The sequence below is a fragment of the Heptranchias perlo genome, chromosome 20 (genome assembly GCF_035084215.1).
Source record: "Heptranchias perlo isolate sHepPer1 chromosome 20, sHepPer1.hap1, whole genome shotgun sequence".
NCBI classification, from domain to species: Eukaryota; Metazoa; Chordata; class Chondrichthyes; order Hexanchiformes; family Hexanchidae; genus Heptranchias; species Heptranchias perlo.
The window spans coordinates 6,642,233-6,664,397 of record NC_090344.1 but is presented as its reverse complement, the minus strand read 5'-3'; the positions used below and the strand labels follow the sequence as shown (position 1 = coordinate 6,664,397).

Sequence of the window (22,165 nt, the reverse complement as noted above, 5' to 3'; positions counted from 1 at the left end):
GGTGAAAAGCAGAGTGTAGGGGTGTTTTGATCGTTGTGAGTGCTTTACTTCCTTGGTTACTGAATGGTGGGAGATGTTTGCTATGAAATATACACATGTGAAGTACTGTATATTGTTTGTGTGTAAGATGTTTTCTTCTAAAATTCGTTCATGCGCCTAAAACGATGTCACCATAGACACGCCTGCGGCTCGTCAGCAATTTCTCCTGGACAACACTGCATGGAGGCATAGAGCATGGCCGAGTGGATTGAGCCCGGACATTGATATTCCAAGACTGTCCGGGTGGGTTTCGATTTTCGTCGCTCACAAACTTTCCATTGACACGGAGTGATTGGCGGCTGCTGTTTCATACTATCACAGTCAAGCAAACGCACACACACTTTGTATGTACACATTTGAGGTTGTACAATAGTGGGGGGCAATATTTCATGTACTTTAATTGAGGCGGCACGAGTTGAGGTTGTATGATAAAGTGGAGCAGTCGTCGTCCTTCTGTGTTACTGAGGTGGGGAATTTAACTGCACCAGATTCCTTGAATCATAAACACGGAACATTTTTAACCAAGTCCGAAAATCACGACTGTAAAATGGGAACGGATGACAATTCAACTCAGGCAAAACACAAAAAACTTATTAAAGTTTAGACTGTCACTTTGTCACCAAGGTGGAAAACCGACAAAGTTGATAATTGCTCAGGTATGTCCTCTTCAGAAAAAGCAGGAAGAATCCAATCCAGTCAATTACGCCCTCTCAGTCCACTGTCAATCATCAGCAAAGTGATGCAAGGCGTCGTCGGCAGTACTATCAAGCGGCACTTACTCACCAAGAACCTGCTCACCGATGCTCAGTTTGGGTTCCGCCAGGACCCTCGGCTCCATGGCTCAGTACAGCCTTTTGTCCAAACATGGGCAATAGAGCTTAATTCCAGAGGTGAGGTGAGAGTGACTGCCCCAGATATCAAGACAGCCTTGACCGAGTGTAGCATTATGGAGCCTTAGGAAAGTTGAAGTCAATGGGAATCAGGGGGACACTCTCCAGTGACTGGAGTCATACCCAGCACAAAGGAAGATGGTATGGTTGTTGGAGGCCAATCATCTCAGTCCCAGGACATTGCTGCAAGAGATCCTCAGGGCACTGTCCTAGTCTCAACCATCTTCAGCTGCTTCATCAATGACCTTCTCTCCATCCTAAGGTCAGGAGTGAGGACGTTTACTGATGATTACACAGTTTTCAGTTCCATTCGCAACCCCTCAGATAATGAAGCAGTCCGTGCCTGCATGCAGCATACCTGGACAACATTCAGACTTGGGCTCATAAGTGGCAAGTAACATTCAACAGCCAGGCAATGATCATATCCAACAAGAGAGAGTCGAATCACCTCCCCTTAATATTTAACGTGATGTGGAGAAAGCTTTCGGAGGCTACCTCCTTCCTCAGGTGAACGATGTGGAAATGAAGTCCTCGAAATGAAGTCGCATTTATAATTCACAGAACAATGCTGGTGATAACAGACAGTTTTTTCAACTGCCCGTTGCCAAGGCAATCAGTGTGCAGACAGACAGGTGTTACCTGCCAGGTCTCAGAATATACAAATCACCAAAAAAAACAACAAACAAAAAAAAACAGAGATAGAGAGGTAGAAACATAGAAAAGACAGCAACTGACCCGTTATATTAAAAACAGATAACATTTGTTCGCTGGTGGGGTAACGTGTAGCGTGACATGAACCCAAGATCCCGGTTGAGGATCTTGGGTTCATTTCCACATTTCCACATCGTTCACCTGAGGAAGGAGGTAGCCTCCGAAAGCTTGTGAATTTAAAATAAAATTGCTGGACTATAACTTGGTGTTGTAAAATTGTTTACAATTAATATTTAACGGCAACACCATCGCCGAATCCCCCATCATCAACATCCTGGGGGTTACTATTGGCCCTAAACTTAACTAGCTTTGCACGGTAGCATAGTGGTTATGTTATTGAACTAATAATACAAGCAACCTGCGCTAATTTATCCAAAATTATGCGTTCAAATCTCGCTGCGGCAAGTGGGAAATTTAAATTCAATTCAATAAAATCGGGAATGAAAAAAACTGTAATCAGTAAAAACTACCATGAAACTTCTGGAATATTGCAAAAACCCATCTGGTCCAATAATGTCCTTTTCGGAAGGAAAGCTGCCGCCCTTACCCGGTTTGGCCGATATGTGACTCCAGACCCACAGCAATGTGCTTGATTCTCAATTGCTCTCTGAAATGGCCCAGCAAGCCACTCAGTTGCACAATCTCGCCAAAAAAAATCATAATAAGAATAGAACCGGATGGAGCACTCGGCACCGGATACGACAAAGGCAAACCAAGCCCTTGTTCACCCTCCAAAGTCCTCCTCACTAACATCTGGGGACATGTGCCATAATTGGGAGAGCTGTCCCACAGACGAGTCAAGCAACCGCCTGACATCGCCATACTCACAGAATCGGACCTTTCAGCCAACGTCCCAAACTCTTCCATCATACATCTCTGGGTATGCTCTGTCCCATCGGCAGGGCAGATCGACCGGAGGTGGCGGTACAGTGATCAACAGTTAGGAGGGAGCCCTCAACATTGACGCTGGACCGCATGAAATCTCATGACATCAGGTAAAACATGGGCAGGGAAACCTCCTGCTGATTACCACCTAACGTCCTCCCTCAGCTGATGAATCAGTCCTCTTCCATGTTGGGAAGCACTGAGGGTGGAAAGGCCACAGAATGTACGATGGTGGGGGACTTCAATGTCTATCACCAAGAGTGGCTCGGTAGCACCACAACTGAACGAGCTGGCTTAGTCCTGAAGGCCATAGCTGTCAGACCCGGCATGCGACAGGTGGTGAGTGAAACAACAGGAGGGAAAAACCTACTTGACCTCGTCTCTCACCAATCTTCTTGTCGCAGATGTATCTATACATGACAGCATTGGTAGGAGTGACCATAGCACAGTCCACGTGGAGACGAATTCCCGTCTTCACAATGAGGACACCATCCAACGTGTTTTGTGGCACTACCACTGTGCTAAATGGGACAGATTCAGAACAGATCTAGCAGCTCAAAACTGGGCATCCATGAGGTGCGGTTGTCCATCAGCAGCAGCAGAATTTTATTCCAGCACAATCTGTAACCTCATGGCCCGGCATATTCCTCACTCTACCATTACCAACAAGCCAGTGGATCAACCCTGGTTCAATGAGGAGTGTAGAAGAGCATGCCAGGAGCAACACCAGGCGTACCTAAAAATGAGGTGCCAACCTGGTGAAGCTACAACTCAGGACTACATATTTGCTAAACAGCAGAATCAACATGCTATAGGCAGAGCTGAGCGATTCCACAACCAACGGATCAGATAAAAGCTTTGCAGTCCTGCCACATCCAGTCGTGAATGGTGGTGGACAATGAAACAACTGAAGGGAGGAGTAGGCTCTGTAAACATACCCCTCCTCAATGATGGCGGAGTCCAGCACGTGAGTGCATAAGACAAGCCTGAAGCGTTTGCAACCATCCTCAGCCAGAAGTGCTGAGTGGATGATCCATCTCGGCCTCCTCCCGATATCCCCACCATCACGGAAGCATGTCTTCAGCCAATTCGAATCACTCGACGTGACAATAAGAGACGGCTGAATGCACTGGATACAGCAAAGGCAATGGGCCCCGACAACATCCCGGCTGTCGTGCTGAAGATTTGTGCTCCAGAACTAGCCGCGCCTCTAGCCAAGCTGTTCCTTTACAGCTGCAACACTGGCATCCACCCAACAATGTGGAAAATTGCCCAGTGATGTCCTGTCCACAAAAAGCAGGACAAATCCAATCCGGCCAAATACGCTCCATCAGTCTACTCTCAATCATCAGCAAAGCGATGGAAGTTGTCGACGACATTGCTATAAAGAGGCACTTACTTCCGAATAACCTGCTCACCGATGCTCAGTTTGGGTTCCGCCAGTACAACTCGGCTCCAGATATCATTACAGCCTTGGTTCAAACATGGACAAAAGAGCTGAATTCCAGAGGTGAGGTGAGTGTGACTGCCTTTGATATCAAGGCAGCATTTCACCGAGTGTGGCACCAAAGAGCCCGACTAAATTGAAGTCAATGGGAATCAGGGGAAATCTATCCACTGGCTAGATTCATACCTAGCACAAAGGAAGATGGCAGTGGTTGTTGGAAGCGAATCATCTCAGCCCCAGGATATTGCTGCAGGAGTTCCTCAAGGCAGTGTCCGAGGTTCAACCATGTTCAGCTGCTTCATCAATGACCTTCCTTCCATCATAAGGTCAGAAATGGGGATGTTCGCTGATGACTGCACAGTGTTCAATTCCATTCGCAACCCTCAAATAATGAAGCAGCCCGAGCCCGCATGCAGCCAGACCTGGACAATATCCAGGCTTGGGCTGCTAAGGAGCAAGCAACATTCGCACCAGGCAAGTGCTAGACAATGACCATCTCCAACAAGAGAGAGTCCAACCACCTCCCCTTGACATTCAACGGCATTACCATCGCCGAATCCCCCACCATCAAAATCCTGTGGGTCACCATTGACCAGAAATTTAACTGGACCAGCCACATAAATATTGTGGCTATAAAAGCAGGTCAGATGCTGTGAATTCTGCGGCGAGTGACTCCCCTCCTGACACCCCAACGCCTTTCCACCATCTACAAGGCACAAGTCAGGAGTGTGATGGAATACTCTCCACTTGCCTGGATGAGTGCAGCTCCAACAACACTCAAGAATCTCGACACCATCCAGGACAAAGCAGCCCGCTTGAATGGCACTCCATTCACCACCCTAAACATTCACTCCCTCCACGACCAGCGCACCGTGGCTGCAGTGTGTACCATCTACAAGATGCAATGTAGCAGTGCTATGCGCCAAGGCTTCTTCGACAGCACCACCCAAACCCGCGACCTCTACCACGGAGAAGGACAAGAGCAGCAGGCACATGGGAACAACACAACCTGAACATTCCCCTCCAAGTCACACACCATCCTCACTTGGAAATATATCGCCGTTCCTTCATCATCACTTGGTCGCAATCCTGGAACTCCCTATCAAACAGCACTGTTGGAGAACCTTCAGCACACGGACTTCAGCGGTTCAGGAAGGTGGCTCACCACCACCTTCGCAAATGCAATTAAGGATGGGCAATAAATGCTGGCATTGTCAGCGACACATGCATCCCATGAAATCATAGATTTCGGAGAAAGGTTGCAGCACGGAAGGAGACCCTTCGGCTCAATGCAACAGCAATCCAGCTGGTCCCACTTTCCCATCCGATCGCCGTCGCCCGGGAATTCTTTTCCTTTGAAGTAATTATCCAGTTCCCTTTTGAAGCCCGAGGTTGAACCTGCCTCCACCACCCACTCGGGCAGTGCATTCCAGGTTCGAACCATTCGCTGTTTAAAAAAGTTTTTCCTCATGTCACCTTTGGCTCTTTTGCCAATCACCCGAAATTGATATCCTCTGGTTCTTGACACTTCAGCCAATGGGAAAAGTTTCTCCCCATCTATTCTGTCCAGACCCATCATGATCTTGAATACCTCTATTAATTCTCCTCGCAACCGTCTCTGTTCCAAGGAGAACAATCCCAGCTTCTCCAGTCTATCTACGTAACTAAAGTAGGTCATCCCTTTAATAATTTTAGTAAATCTCTTCTACACCCTCTCTAAGGCCTTCACATCTTTACTAAAGTGCGGTGCCCAGAACTGGACACAATACTCCGGTTGTGGCCGAACCAGTGTTTTATTAAGTTTCATAATGTCTTCCATACTTTTGTACTCTATGCCTCTATTTATAAAGCCCAGGATCCCGTATGCTTTTTAATGGCTTTCTCATCTTGCTCTGCCACCTTCAACGAGTTGTGCACTTAAACCCCCATATCTATCTGTTCCTGTACCCCTTTTAGAGTTATGCCCTCTAGTTTACATAACTTGTCCGCTATGCCACCAGCCTGTCTGTCATCTTTTGCAGAGTATTACTCTCCTCCAGACTGTTTACTACCCTTCCAAATTTTGTGTCATCTGCAAATTTTGAAGTTGTGCCCCGTACACCCAAGTCCAAATGATTAATATATATCAAGAAATGCAGTGGTCCCAGCATTGACCCCTGGGGAACACCACTGTACAACTCCCTCCATTCCACAAAACAACCGCTCTCCACTACTGTCTGTTTCCTGTCCCTTAGATAATTCTGCATCCATGTTTCTACTGCCCCCTTTAATCCCCGGGCCACAATCTTACCGATAAGCCCACAGTGCGGCACTTTGTTAAACGCCTTTTGAAAGTCCATATACACTGCATCAACTGCATTGCTTTCATCGACACTCTATGTTAACTCATCAAATCTCCATCAGGTCAGTAAACACGATTGGCCTTCAACAAATCCGTGCCGGCTTTTCCTAATCAATCCACACTCGTCCAAGTGACTGTTAATTCTGCCCGGATTAACGTTTCTAAATGTTTCCCCACCACTGAGGTTACCTGACTGGCCTCTTGTTGCTGGGTTCACCCTTGCACTCTTTTGAAGAAGGGTGTAACATTTGCAATTCTCCAGTCCTCTGCACCACCCCCGTATCTTTGGATGTTTGGAAGATTATGGCCAGTTTCACCACAATTTCCTCTGTTACTTCCCTCAGCAACCGAGGATGCATCCCATCCGGATCGGGTGACTTATCAACTTTAAGAGCAGCTGGCCTTTCAAGTACCCGTTCTTTAGAGTCATAGAGTCATAGCGTTATACAGCACGGATAGAGGCCCTTCGGCCCATCGTGTCCGCGCCGGCCATCAAGCCCTGTCTACTCTAATCCCATATTCCGGCATTTGGTCCCTAGCCTTGTATGCTATAGCATTTCAAGTGCTCACCCAAATGCTTCTTGAATGTTGTGAGGGTTCCTGCCTCCACAAACCTTTCAGGCAGTGAGTTCCAGACTCCAACCACCCTCTGGGTGAAAAAGTTCTTTCTCAAATCCCCTCTGAACCTCCCGCCTTTTACCTTGAATCTATGTCCCCTTGTTATAGAACCCTCAACGAAGGGAAAAAGCTCCTTAGTATCCATCCTATCATTGCCCCTCATAATTTTGTACACCTCAATCATGTCCCCCCTCAGCCTCCTCTGCTCCAAGGAAAGCAAACCCAATCTTCCCAGTCTCTCTTCATAGCTGAAGCGCTCCAGCCCTGGTAACATCCTGGTGAATCTCCTCTGCACCCTCTCCAAAGCGATCACATCCTTCCTGTAGTGTGGCGACCAGAACTGCACACAGTACTCCAGCTGTGGCCTAACCAGTGTTTTATACAGCTCCATCATAACCTCCTTGCTCTTATATTCTCTGCCTCGGCTAATAAAGGCAAGTATCCCATATGCCTTCTTTACCACCTTATCTACCTGTTCCGCCGCCTTCAGGGATCTGTGAACTTGCACACCAAGATCACTCTGACCCTCTGTCTTGCCTAGGGTCCTCCCATTCATTGTGTATTCCCTTGCCTTGTTAGTCCCTCCAAAGTGCATCACCTCGCACTTTTCCGGGTTAAATTCCATTTGCCACTGTTCCGCCCATCTGACCAACCCATCTATATCGTCCTGCAGACTGAGGCTAACCTCCTCGCTATTTACCACCCTACCAATTTTTGTATCATCAGTGAACTTACTGATCATACCTTTTACATTCATATCCAAGTCATTAATGTAGACCACAAACAGCAAGGGACCCAGCACCGATCCCTGTGGTACCCCACTGGCCACAGGCTTCCAGTCACAAAAACAACCTTCGACCATCACCCTCTGCCTTCTGCCACGAAGCCAGTTTTGTATCCAAAGTGCCAAGGCACCCTGGATTCCATGGGCTCGTACCTTCTTGACCAGTCTCCTGTGGGGGACTTTATCGAAGGCCTTACTGAAATCCATGGATACTACATCCACTGCGTTACCCTCATCCACACGCCTAGTCACCCCCTCAAAAAATTCAATCAAATTAGTCAGACATGATCTTCCCTTGACAAAGCCATGTTGACTATCCCTGATTGATCCTTGCTTCTTCAAGTGGAGACTAATTTTGTCCTTCAGAATTTTTTCCAATAATTTTCCTACCACTGATGTTAGGCTCACTGGCCTGTAGTTCCCCGGTTTTTCCCTACTCCCCTTCTTGAATAATGGTACTACATTAGCGGTTCTCCAGTCCTCTGGCACATACCCTGTGGCCAGAGAGGTTCTGAATATATGTGTTGGAGCCCCCGCAATCTCCTCCTTTGCCTCACACAGTAGCCTGGGATACATTTCGTCCGGGCCTGGGGATTTATCCATTTTTAGGCCTGCTAAAACCGCCAATACCTCCTCCCGCTCGATGTTAATATGTTCGAGTATATCACAGTCCCCCTGCCGTATTTCTATGTCTACATCGTCCTTCTCCATAGTGAAACCAGATGCAAAAAATTCATTTCGAACCCCTCCGGCATCTGCCGGCTCCACACACAGATTGCCATTTTTGTCCCTAATGGGCCCTATTTTTTCCCTAGTCATCCTCTTACCCTTAATATACTTATAAAACATCTTAGGATTTTCCTTTATTTTGCTCGCCAGTGTTATTTCATGGCCCCTCCTTGATCTCCTAATTTCTTTTTTAAGTATCCCCCTGCACTTTTTGTACTCCTCTAGGGCTTCCTCCGTCTTTAGCCTTTTGTATCTGCCAAAAGCCCTCCTTTTTTTCCTAATACATTCTCGTATATCCCCTGACATCCAAGGTTCCCTGGAGTTCTTGGAACCACCCTTGATCTTTACGGGAACATGTTGCCATTGTATGGTCTCAATCTCCCTTCTGAAAGACTCCCATTGCTCCGATGCGGATTTTCCGACAAGCAGCTGATCCCAGTCCATTTTGGCCAGATCCTGCCTTATCCTATTAAAATCGGCCTTCCCCCAATTTAGAACCTTTATTTCCGGCCCCTCCCTATCCTTTTCCATGACCACCTTAAATCTCACCGAATTATGGTCACTGTCACCAAAGTGCTCACCTACTAGCACTTCTTCCACTTGGCCGGCCACATTCCCTAGAATTAGGTCCAGTACCGCCCCCTCTCTTGTAGGACTTTCGACATGCTGGCTCAAAAAGCTCTCCTGGATGCACGTTAAGAATTTTGTACCCTCTAAGCCTTTTACACTCTGAGTATCCCAGTTAATATTGGGGAAGTTGAAATCCCCCACTATTATTACCCTATTATTTGCACAATTTTCTGAGATTTGCCTACATATCTGTTCCTCTATCTCCCCCTGACTGTTTGGGGGCCTATAGTACACTCCCATCAAAGTGCTTGCCCCCTTTTTGTTTTTAAGCTTTACCCATATGGCCTCATTAGAGGAACCTGCTAATATATCATCTCTCCTTATGGCAGTAATTGATTCTTTAATTAATATTGCGACCCCCTATCCTCTTATACCTCCCCCTCTGTCTCGCCTGAAGATTCTGTACCCCGGAATATTGAGCTGCCAGTCTTGCCCCTCCCTCAACCATGTCTCTGTGAGAGCAACAATATCATACTCCCATGTGTTTATCAACACCTTCAGTTCATCCACCTTATTCGCAAGACTCCTTGCATTAAAATAGATGCCATCCAGCCTTGCCCTCACATATTTGCACTGTCTTCCAATGTTTAACTCATTCAGTATCTCAACTATATCTTCCTATACTGAGACTCTGGCAGCAACTTCACCCTTGTTAAAGACATATGCAAAGTATTCTCTTTGCCCCTCTTATTTCCCCTTTCAGTTCCCCTCCGAACTTTCCAAATTCTGCCTGGTGAATGAATTTTTAAAAAGTTATGATTTCCGTCAGCCTGAAACAGAAAGTTATTAGTTGATTAATGGTGATTTGAACAACTATTCGACTTTTTTCAGAGTTTAATGAGTCTTGCGAAATTAATACAGTAAACTATTTTATCGAAGTTAATTCCCGAAACGAGAATGGGACCCGTCTCCCACATTGAGAGCTTTTGCAGGCTGCAGCGATCTTCTGAGGGTTTCCTCGAACAACGTGCGCAGCAGCGTTTCTGTCGTGCAGTGTTTATCATGTTCGCTTATAAACGTGAAAAGTCCCCGGTTCGAAAACGAACAGAAACATTTTTGGGATGCCTCCATGAATCGATCTCCTTTGTGGTCCCGAATCAGAGTCGGGTTCTTACGACCCGTTTAATGTTTACATGCCTGTGGCAGACTTTGGGATTGCCTTTTATGTTGGCCGCCAGTCTATTCTAAGACCCTCTCTTTGCCCCTCTTATTTCCCCTTTCAGTTCCCCTCTGAACTTTCCATATTCTGCCTGGTGATTGAATTAAAAAAAAGTTAGGATTTCCGTCAGCCTGAAACAAAAAGTTATTAGTTGATTAATGGCTATCTTCTGAGGATTTCCTATAACACCGTCTGCGGCAGAGTTTTTGCAGTGTCGTGGTTGTCACGTTTGCCTAACACGCGAAAGATCCCCGGTTGAAAACCGTACAGAAACATTTTTGGGCCACCCCCTCTGCGTCCATGAGTCGATCTCCTTCATGCTCCCGAATCAGAGTTGGGTTCTTACGACCCGTTTAATGTTTAAATGCCTGTGGAAGACTTTTGGATTCCCATTTATGTTGGCCGCCAGTCTATTCTCATACCCTCTCTTTGTCACTTTCAGTTCCCCTCTGAACTTTCTGTATTCTGCCTGGCGAATGAATAAAAATAAAAGTTAGGATTTCCTTCAGCCTGAAACAGAAAGTTGTTAGTTGATTAATGGCGATTTGAACAACTATTCGTCTTTTTTCAGAGCTTAATGAGTGTTGCGAAATTAATACAGTAAACTATTTTGTAGAAGTTAATTCCCTGAACGGGAAAGGGACCCGTCTCCCACACTGAGAGCATTTGCAGACGGCAGCTATCTTCTGAGGGTTTCCTATAGCGAAATATGTAGCAGAGTTTCTGTAGTGTAGTGGTTATCACGTTCGCCTAACACGCGAAAGGTCCCCGGTTCGAAACCGGGCAGAAACATTTTGAAAAAGTTACCCACTAAAAATCAACAAGTGTGAAAAAAAGCAAGAATTCGGTCTGTGGTTAAATGTGAATAAAATACCACACCTCACAGAACCGATATATTTTCCATTCTCTGTATAGTTCAATACACATTCAAACACTACACATATACAGACAGTGTCTCGCCCTCATTCACGTTTCATGCCCCGACTGTGCAGGAAGCCCCTCTCAAAGCTGCACATTGCGATTGTTTTCAGTTGATTTATGAGAGATCATTAAAGGATCCGGCAGCGCTGCCTCGGTTTATAAATACAGTTATAAACAGCATTGCAGCCGCGGCAACAAACAGATCAGTTTTTCGATGTTCGATGTTCCCCAGCTCCCGCATTGAGTGAAGCCACGAGAGCAACAACATTCAGGCCGCCTGTCCGATCACACGTTGCTGGCGGGAAGCTGCAATTGCCGCTTCAGGCAGCGCATTACTGCCCATCCCTGGGAAACAAGATAACACCGAAGCTTTGACAACACATCGCAGGCATCGTCTGTCCCGTAGTTGTTGCTTCGCTGCGAAGACAGAACTTGCCAGCTGTTTCAAAATTTACAACCAGAACACTGGATCCTCAGATCACTACCCGTTTTAAAAGTCTGTTACTCTGTCTACTGAGCGACGCAGGCTCGCTATTTGTTAAGTTCCTATCGTACTTATTCATTGTAGGACTCTGAATTATCCATCGTAGACGTCGAAATTGGGTGAGGGTCCCTGTTATAAAATTGTCAGCAACGTGTTGAGGAGAATCCTTGTTTCTGTTGAACATGATGTAAGAAACATGGACAGTGAACTCGTGAGTTTACAATTATTCGTGTTTGTTCCAAATAAGAACATAAGAACATAAGAAATAGGAGCAGGAGCAGGCCAATCGGCCCCTCGAGCCTGCTCCGCCATTCAATAAGATCATGGCTGATCTGATCCAAACCTCAAATCTAAATTCATGTCCAATTTCCTGCCCGCACCCCGTAACCCCGAATTCCCTTTACTTCCAGGAAACTATCTATTTCTGTTTTAAATTTATTTCATGATGTAGCTATTATTTAACAATGTCTTGTCATTCGTTAGCAGCAATTAAAATAACACTTCACATAGTGGCTCAAAAGCTAAACTTGTCCCACACGGGAGCTGGAAAAGGCCTCTCGACCTTTCAGCGTATTAACATCTGTAAGCTGAATAATTTCACCCGTTTCACAGTGACACCAGGGAGAATATTTCCCTTCCAGATTTTCCCCACACGAAACTTCCAACTGATGAATATCCGCTAAACGAAAAGTAGAATTGTATGTTTAGTTCTTTAGATTGAAAGATCTCGTACCGGCCCCTTTGCCATATCAGCTGCCGCTAACAGCTCCCTCTCCCCCTATAAACAAGTAAATTCACACCTACTATTGCAAGACGGTAGGCCAGAGGAACCCAAGTGCTCACATGGGAAAACTAAGAAGTAGATGCGTTATGGAACATACCAGTTGTACCTTGAACTCAAAATGTTCGATTGTTCCAGATGAGACTCAAACTCACAACCTGGGCATTTCTGGAGATCATAAAAGTACCGCACGCTGAGCGCTTGCGCCACAAGAGCAGCGCACAATCGGTCCGATCAGTGCTCCCGTCAAACAGCTTCATTTTCCGTCTCTGAATTATCGCTTTGTGATCTTTTTCCGATTTCTCCAAGAAGCCTCCAATCAAGATGCGCTTCGATAAATATCCGCAGTGAACTTTAAAAGCCCTGGAATCTGAAACAAAACCCCAGAAGATAAGAACTTTGATTGATCTTATTATTAACTAAAGGACAATTTTTGATGGTGCTTTAAGGAGGATTTGGATAAAGTGTGAAATGAAACTGAGAAACTCTCCCTGGGCTGTCGTTGATTGAAGAGATGGGCGTTATTTCATTTGGAAACCGAGGCTCAGAACTTTCTGATGGAGAAGTGTGACAGAAGATTGTGGTTAGTGGCAGTTACCGGGGAGATCTGGAGGAGAGGGAGAAATGTCAAAGTCACAGCTGTGACAGCTCAAGTGCTCTGCTTATCTGTAATATTTAAAAAGTAATGTAAAATACAGGACAAACCGATTTGGTATCGGTTATCAAAAATACTAAAGGATACGGGTTCAAAGGCGGATTTGTGAAAAGGGAACGGATTTAAACGCCAGACCTAAATCATTCCACATGAATCTGAAGCGTCTTGAGGAAAATGGCAGCGCGAACTGTGATGTTCGTGTCATGACTTCAAAGACCCTCCAATTACCGACAGTATCTTTGAACGAGTTGTGCAGCAAAATCGTGAGTGCAGCCGCTTTGCATTTGTCAAACGTGTAGGTGACGATATTGGCGTCAATAAGGGTCGATTTCAATTATTTGAAATCTCACCATACCTCTTGACCCGAAAATCGACGATAAAATCGGGTTTTTCCTGTAGGTCGTGAATGGAAGGGAAAGGCGCATCAAACAGATAAGAGAAATGAAGAGCAGAAAATGTGGATGAAATTTGCACGAGTGAAAATCCCTGTTTTTCGGAAGACTCTGTCCCCAATGGTGGAGAGGATTGATATTTCGAGCTGTTATTCACCAGCCTAAACTTTAGTAATTTCCTGTTTGCTGACAATGAGATGAGACGAAATGAACAGGTCTAACGAGCCGGTCAGTAACACAGGACAATGATTCAGTGCAGCTCGTTACCCAGTCACTGGGCTCCGTTATAGCCGCTCCTGTCAGTCACACACAAAGATAAATTGTAAATCGGAAACAGAAAGCGTTAATGTAAAACACTTAATATCAACCACCAGTTTTTCCCTCTTTCCGGCTTTTAAAACAATCTGTTTCACAGTTTGTCAAACCCAAAACAGCCTCTGGTATTTGCTGATCGAGAATTTCAGTGGAAATTGGGACCGTCACTTAGTATCGGAACAAATATACCCGCTGAGGTTTCGGGGTTGTTATTGGTTTATTTATATCAGTGAGTGACTGGTTTTAAACTCGGTGAGGATCTAAGCCTGAGGTAAGAGCCTGTGATAGACAAGAGATTCTACAATATATTAAGTTAAATTACATTGATTCCACTAACACTGTACATCACATCCCTTAAATATTGTTACCTTTTGCTATGTAAAACTGGTGTGGGTGGAAATGGGAAATAACTGAAAAAACCTTCATTGTATCAAACTTATTATTATTATACAAACAATGTACAGCCTATCCCATAAAAAAGACTCAATGTAAAACCAGTCGCCAGTCCCAGAGCAGCTGTGCCGGTTATGTGATTTGCATCCGATTCTGACTGACTTAGTATCAGACGCGCTCCCGTCAACAGTAAACGGATGGGGCCGGATCCATAAGAGAAAAATGAGGACCGACCTCCGCATAACCTGTCCTCATAATTTAACCATTTTAGCCCCGGTATCATTCTGGTGAATCTGCGCTGCAGCCTCTCCAAGGCCAATATTTCCTTCCTGATGTGTGGTGCCCAGAGCTGAATGCAGTACTTTAAATGGGGTCTCAGCAGATATTTCTATCTGTAACGTTCTCCCCCTTTGAATACCAGCTTCTTTGAGATAAAGGCCAACATCCCATGAGACATTTAAATAAATTTTTCGACATTCCACTGGCTTTTAGCGATTTCTGTACTTGGACCCCTAAATCTCTCTGCTCCTCCACAGTTCCTAGCTTCTCACCTTTCAGAAAATACTCTGATCTGTCTTGCTTCAGTCCAAAGTAGATGAACTCACACTTCTCCATATTGAAAGTTTGAACAGACTGGAACTCTTCTGTATAGAAAAGAGAAGGCTGAGGGGTGACCTGATATAGGACTTTAAGATTATGCAAGGGTTTGATAGGTTAGACGTAGATAAGGTGTTTGCATTTGTGGAGGTGGCGACTCCAAATCATTGGGGCAATGAATATAAGGTATTCACAATTTAATTCAATATGGCATTCAAGAGGAACACATTCACCCAGAGAGTGGCTAGAATGTTCAATTCGCTCCCACAAGGAGTAGTTTAGGCGAATAGCATGGATTCGTTTACAGCGAAGCTAGAAAAACAAATAGAGGAGAAAGGAATCTAAGGGTTTGCTCATCGGGTTAGATTGAATGGGGTTGGCGGAGGCTTGTTTGCAGCATAAACACCGGCATTGTCCAGTTGGGCCGAATTGCCTGTTTCCGTGATGTACTTTCCATGTAATTCTATGTTGCTCCATCTGCCACAGTTTTGCCAACTCACTTAATTTATCAATTTCCCTTTGTAACTTTATGCTTCCATCTACACGACTCACTGCGACACCTATCTTGGTGTCAGCGACACACGTGGATACACGGCTCTCTATTCCTTCGTCTATGTCATTTATATACCGGGACTCTGTCTCCCACCTTCTAACCAACTCCCTACCCATTTCATTAGGTTGCCTTAAATTCTACGCACTGTCATTGTCGTTAACAGTCTCTTATATGGTACCTTATCGAATACCTCTGGAAGTCAATATCATTCAACAACCATGGACACTCCATTAACTACCACGTTAGTTACATCTTCATAAAGTTCAACTAGTTTTGTTAGACTTGACTTACCCTTTACAAATCCATGCTGGTTCTCTCTGATCAATTCATGTTTATCCAAGTGCTCAATCTCTCTTTCTCTAATAACGGATACTGGCAACTTCCCCACAACGGATGTCAGACTAATGGGTCTATAATTTCCAACATCATCTCTGCTACCCATCCCAAATAATGGAGTGACATTGAAATTGTTTCCATCAAAGGAACAATTCCTGAATCAAGAGAGTTTGAACGATCATGACTAAAGCATGTACAATTTCCTCACCTAGTCCTCTCAGTCCCCTGGGATGGTCACCATCAGGTCCTGGAGAATTGTCTATCTTTAATCGAATTATTTTCTCCATTGCCATTATTTTACTTATACTGAAACCCCTTGATTTATTTACAGTTTTCCTCATATCTCTGATATGTTAGCCTCATTTATTTCTGTGAAGAAAGAAGCAAAGTAAATATTCAGCAACTCTACATTTCATGATTTTCAATTACAATATCACCTCCATCTGTCTTTAAGCGGCCCACATTACTCTAAGCCTCCATTCTTTCACTTAATATACTGGTAAAAATCTTGACTGTTGTCCTCATTTTCCCGAACATGTTTATCTCCTTTTCCCTGTTTGGACCTCTTACGGTTTTTTATTTTCAGCACCAAAATAAACAATACTTTGCTGTAAAGTGCGTCTCAATAGTTCTTCACTTTCAGAGCGAGAATTGTCTAAACCGGTAATTTATTTAATGTAACAAACATAAGTACACATACTTATCCGTATATCAACGCATTGATGGAGACACAAAGATAAACAAAACGAGATATGGAGGCAGCATCGGGATGCACAGGTGAACGGACAAACCAAACAGACAAAGATGAAACGGTCTGAACCCCAAACAGACAGTGACGTATCGCTGATAGATATTAGTGGGGCTGAGTGATCATGAATGGGCGCTGTGGCTTAGTTGGTTAAAGCATCTGTCTAGTAAACAGGAGATCCTGGGTTCAACTCCCAGCAGTGCCTTGTGTAACTAATTATTTTTACCTAATTTGTGGAATTAAGCGACAAAACGGCACTTTGGTATTGGTATTTGTTCAGGTTTGAGGAGGAAACTGATATTGGATTGACTCTTCTAAAACGCCCTTTCAGTGTACAGTCAGACCTCTCATAGAATGTGTCAGCAACGGGTTAACTTAAAGACACGTTCTCGTTTTTGGGCTCGTTGAGGTCAGGGTGTAATTCACGATTTGAGGTTCAAACCCGGAAGTAGTCCTAATTTGGACCGAGACTTGTGATCTTGACCTGCGGTGAAAATCTTTGCAAAGAGGAAAATGAAGTCCGCAGATCACTCCACCTGAATCTCCCGACCCCGATGAAATATATCCCAGGCTGTTAACAGAAGCAAGGAAGGAAATAACGGAGGCTCTGGTCATCATTTTCCAATCCTCCCTGGTTACAGGTGATATGCCGAAGGATTGGAGGACTGCTAAAGTTGTACTGTTTTATAAACAGGGAGAAAAGGATAGATCAAGTAATTACAGGCCAGTCAGCCTAACCTCGGTCAGGCTGAAGGTATTCTATTAAATCTACTCTGCACTTCCTCCACGGCCAATACACGGAGGAGAGGACTCTTGACTGACAAGCCTCAGCTCTATCAGGAGAGGGAGACTGACCCACGCTCTCTCTTGCTTCTGGGATGTACCACTTTTGAAAAAAGAAAGTGAATTTCTCTATATCCTGAAACGCTCTGACTCACTGCACGTGATTTGAAGTGTATTGTGGGACGCTGTGTGTCTCTGTACCTGTAAACTCTCTGACTCACTGCACGGATGTTTAATGTGTACCGTAGGATAGTATGTAAGTATCTCTGCATCTTTAAACTCTCTGTCTCTCTGCACAGGTATTGAAAGTGTATTTTAGGATGGTGTGTGTGTCTTTATACCTTTAAACTCTCTGTTTCACTGCACAACATTGACAGTGTATTGAAGGATGGTGTGAATGGGATGAGGGTCTGTGGGGCCAAGTGTAGCCGATTGGGAGCAGCGCCCGTTTGCGGGGTGAGTATTGCACGCTTGATTTTCTCTCTCCCTTCTATCTTTCTTTCTCTCTTTCTTTCTTTCACCTCCCTCTCTCCCATTCTTTCTTTCACTCTCTTTTCATTCCTCTTATTTCGTGCTTTTTCTTTCTGCCCCAGCACCTTTGTCTTTATCCTGTTTTTGTTCTCCATGTGTCTCTGCTGGATGATCCACAATTCAGACCTGCCGCTTCTTCCAGCTTTTCCTTCCTTCGACGATCATGGTCTATTTCATTGAGACTTTCCTGCGGCCTTGCCGAATCTAACATTCACTTTCACATTCTTCCGGCTTTAAGTTTGCTCTCCATCGAACGCTGTTTCTCGGGGGCACATGTCCCGTTCGCATCAATGTTCATTTGTGCCTTGAAACCAGTCCATACATTTCGATCTGCTCCAGAGACAAGCTCTAAGAAAGCAGGGCTGGCATTCGGAAGGACAGCGCATACTTTTCCGTGAAATTTCCATGGGGTATCTTGTGACACGGGGGATGTTCACTGAAGAACTGGGTTTTGTTTTCATGGTCGTTGGCGCTTTTCCCCGAACAGTTGATGTGCGGGAGAGACGGGCGGCGCGACATTGCTGCGAAAGACGGCTGAAATGTGCATTTTTGGCAATCTGGGCGGTGCAGGAAAGTCGGAAATGTTCCGCTTGATCTTAATAGGTCTGTGGAAATGTCCGATTGAAAAGGAATGAGGAGAAATGAAAAGAGCGGCAATGGTGATAAGGTGTAGATTACAGGAGGTTGGCCGTGAGCGAAAGGTCCTTTGAAAGCTCGGCGTGGAGGAGATTTAGTTCGGAAACGGCAGACTTTAAGCGCGTGAGGAAAGTAAAGTGCGAGCTGCGTCCTTGGGTCAAATTGGGTGTTTTCAGGCAAACAGCCATTGTGAAATCACAAAAATGAAAACAGAAAATGCTGAAAACGCTGAGCAGGTCAGGCAGCACCTGTGGTGAAAGAACCAGAGGAAACGTTTCAGCTGTATGAGCTTTGTCATCCGATCTAAATGGCTTACCATGTGCTTGAATAACTGCGCTGTCTGAGATGCTGGTTTCCATCTCTGAATTATGAGGGTTCGAATCTCACTGCTGCCAGAATATGTGCACCCTTCCATTTTCGCCGCCTCACCAAAAACCCTTCTTTGATAAGAAGTGCTTTTCCGCATTGCTGGTTTAAACCTGTTTGCAAAATTCAGCAAAGTCTGGATTGCGACCCAACTGTTTCTTGGACGGAGGTGTTGGGACTTCAAGTGGTGATCGAGGTGAAGCATCAATCAATGTGCACAATGGCGCCCTGGTGAACCGAGTACCTCTTATCGTCAGTATAATATAAAAGATATGCACCATAATTATGAATTTCTTCTTTGCATCACACAAGGATTTATTATCAGGGAATGGACATGAGCAGGTCGATTTACGTCACGCTCCGGTCGCTTCGCATCGCCTCCCACAAATAGAATAGAATCATAGAAAGGTCACAGCACGAAAAGAGGCCATTCGGCACATCGAGTCCGTGCCGGCTATCTGCAAGTGCAATCCAGACAGACCCACTCCCCCACCCTATCCCTGTAGACCTGTATTCTCTTTCGTTTCAAATACTTATCCAGTTCTTTATTGAACACCATGATTGAATCTGCCTCCACCACCCCCTCGGGCGGTGTATTCCAGACCCGAAACACTCGCTGTGTCGAAAAGTTTTTCCTCATGTCACCTTTGGTTCTTTTGCCAAACACCTTAAATCTATGTTCTCTGGTCCTTGAACCTTCCGCCAATTGGAACAGTTTCTCTCTATCTCCTCTGTCTAGATCCTTCATGATTTTGAATACCTCTATCAAATCTCCTCGTAACCGTCTCTGTTCCAAGCAGAACAACCCCAGCTTCTCCAATCTATTCATGAAACTTATACCCCTCATCCCTGGAATCATTACAGTAAATCTCTTCTGTGGGGATTCGTTAGTAACATCGCCGAATCCCCCACTATCAACATACTGGTGGTCATCATTAACCAGAAACATAACTGGACCAGCTACATGAATATTGTGGCGACAAGAGCAGGTCAGAGGCTGGATATTCTGCGCCAAGTGACTCAACTTCTAACTCCCTAAAGCCGTTGAACCATTTACAAGGCGCAAGTTGAGTGAGTTGGAATACTCATGTGATGGTCATGGACCTGAAACGTTAACTCTGTTTCCATGTCGAAAGATTCTGCCTGACCTGCTGAGGATATACACATTGACAGTTTTTATTTCAGATTGGCAACATAGCCAGAATTTTAATTTTGAATAAAGGGGGTTTCGCGTGTTTCCGCATGCGACGAGGTGGCCGAGAGGTTAAGGCGATGGACTGCTAATCCATTGTGCTCTGCACGCGTGGGTTCGAATCCCATCTTCGTCGTTATTGCGTTTAAGTTTTGTTTCTCCCATTCAGTCCACCCAGAAGGTCTGGTGAAAGTCCCATCCTTCTCGAAACGGCAGACGGAGGGTTTTGCATTGTTTGCTGAAATCAGCAACAGTTCCTTCCAGGAAGGTGTTGAGATTGTGAGATTGTGAGATCGTGAAATATCAGAGTGCACATTGGTGTCATTGTAAAATGAGTAAATCTTATGGTCAACGTAAGAGAAACTTATGTCCCATAATTATGATTTATGTCCGGATCATTCCGTGTCTGTGTCTGTTTAAAAGGGATGTGCTGTAAGTCCCGGATCATTCTGTGTGCGTTTTACGCGATTTTCTTGATACCTTTTTCCTTCTGAACTGAAATGACGATCCTCTCTCGAGAAAAAAGGTTCACCGCCTGCTTCGGGCAACTGGTCGGAAAAATAACAAAAACTGATGAGACCAAGTTCATTCTGCTGGGCTTCCATTCCAAGCTCCGCACTCTATCCCCCATTCAGACCCACCCCCGCCTGGACAGTATAATCTGCGATATTCATAAGGGAATGGAGAAGCAGAATATCACGGTTATAATTTTCTTGGTTGCTCAACACTGAATAGCTTCAATTGTAATGATTCAGAAGGTAACCATAGAATCATAGAATCTTACAGCACAGAAGGAGGCCATTCGGCCGTCGTGCCAGTGTCGGCTTTTTCGAAGACCTGTCCAAATTAGACCCACACCCCAGATTTTTCCCCATAACACTGCAAATTAGTCCTCTTCAATTATGTCCAATTGCCTTTTGAATGATCCCATGGAATCGGCTTCCACCACCCTTTCAGGAAGTGCGTTCCTGATCTTAACAACCCTCTGTGTGAAAAAAATTCTCCTCAATTCCCCTCTAGTTCTTTTCCCAATTATTTTAAATCTATGATCTCTGGTTACCAACCCACATGCCAGAGGAAACAGTTTCTCCCTACTTGCTCTTTCAAAACCTCTCATTATTTTGAATACCTCTATTAGGTCTCCCGTTAACCATCTCTGCTGCAAGGAGAACAATCCCAGCTTCTCCAATCTTTCCAAATAACTGAAGTCCCTCATCCCTGGTATCATCCAGGTCAACCTGCTCTGAATCCTCTTCAATCCCTTTTCATCCTAAAGTTTGGTGCCCAGATCTGTACAATATACTCCAGATGAGACCTGAACACTGATTTGTAAGGATTAGTATGATTTCCATTTTTTGTATTCAATGCCCCTATTTGCAAAGCGAAGTATCCCATATGCTTTCTTAACCGCCGTATCAACTTGCCCTGTTTTCTGAATATGAACCCCCCAGGTTCCTCTGCTCTTGGAACCCCCCATAAATTGTTCCATTTAGATTATACTGCCTCTCCATGTTCTTCTTCCAAAAGTGCATCACTTCACACTGATCGGCGTTAAATCTGTCACGTGACCTCCCATTTCACCAGTCTCTCCATGTCCTCCTGAAGTCTGCTATCATCATGCTCACTATTTACTACGTTGCCAAGTTCTGTATCATCCGCAAACTTCGAAATTGTATTCCCTATTCCCACATCCAAGACATTTATATATAACAAGAAAAGCAATAGTCCTAATACCGACCCCTGGGGGATTCCACTGCATATTTCTCCCCAGTCAGAAAAACATCCGTTCACCACTACTCTCTGCCTCCTAACCCCCAGCCTATTACTTGCCCACGTTACCACCGGCCCTTTAATCCCACGTGCTTCTAGTTTTCGAATAAGTCTGAATTTCTAAAATGTATCCTGAAAATAACTGTAACCCCGTAATTTTATTGTTAAACAATGAGAATACAGATATTAGGACCGGATGATAGATCGGGTTCATTCCCATTATCCGCAGGTGACGGGACCCGAGCAGAGGAAATCCCATCTCGGTTTATATTTTCCGAAAACGGAGACGGAAAATAGCAAAACTCAACCCGTCGAAATCCAACAATTGGACGAAGAACCGACAGCCTTTTCCCATCCCGGGTTTCCAGACCTGGCTGTTGAAGGCAGCCTGATAAGTCCATTAGGGATCAACAGCGAAAGTGAAGAAACGCAGACAGAGATAGATAGATACATGCAAAGAAAAATAGTATAAATCTCCA

The 22,165-nt window shown here is 44.9% G+C and overlaps 3 non-coding genes across 3 annotated transcripts; all 3 read left to right on the top strand.

The window, feature by feature from the left end:
- Positions 1 to 10,952: 10,952 nt before the first annotated feature.
- On the top strand, positions 10,953 to 11,025 carry trnav-aac (transfer RNA valine (anticodon AAC)). Its single transcript has one exon. It is a non-coding gene; the product is annotated as a tRNA-Val (tRNA).
- A 5,514-nt stretch (positions 11,026 to 16,539) lies between these two features.
- trnat-agu (transfer RNA threonine (anticodon AGU)) lies at positions 16,540 to 16,613 on the top strand. Its single transcript has one exon. It is a non-coding gene; the product is annotated as a tRNA-Thr (tRNA).
- A 3,357-nt stretch (positions 16,614 to 19,970) lies between these two features.
- Positions 19,971 to 20,052, top strand: trnas-gcu (transfer RNA serine (anticodon GCU)). Its single transcript has one exon. It is a non-coding gene; the product is annotated as a tRNA-Ser (tRNA).
- The last annotated feature ends 2,113 nt before the right edge of the window (positions 20,053 to 22,165 follow it).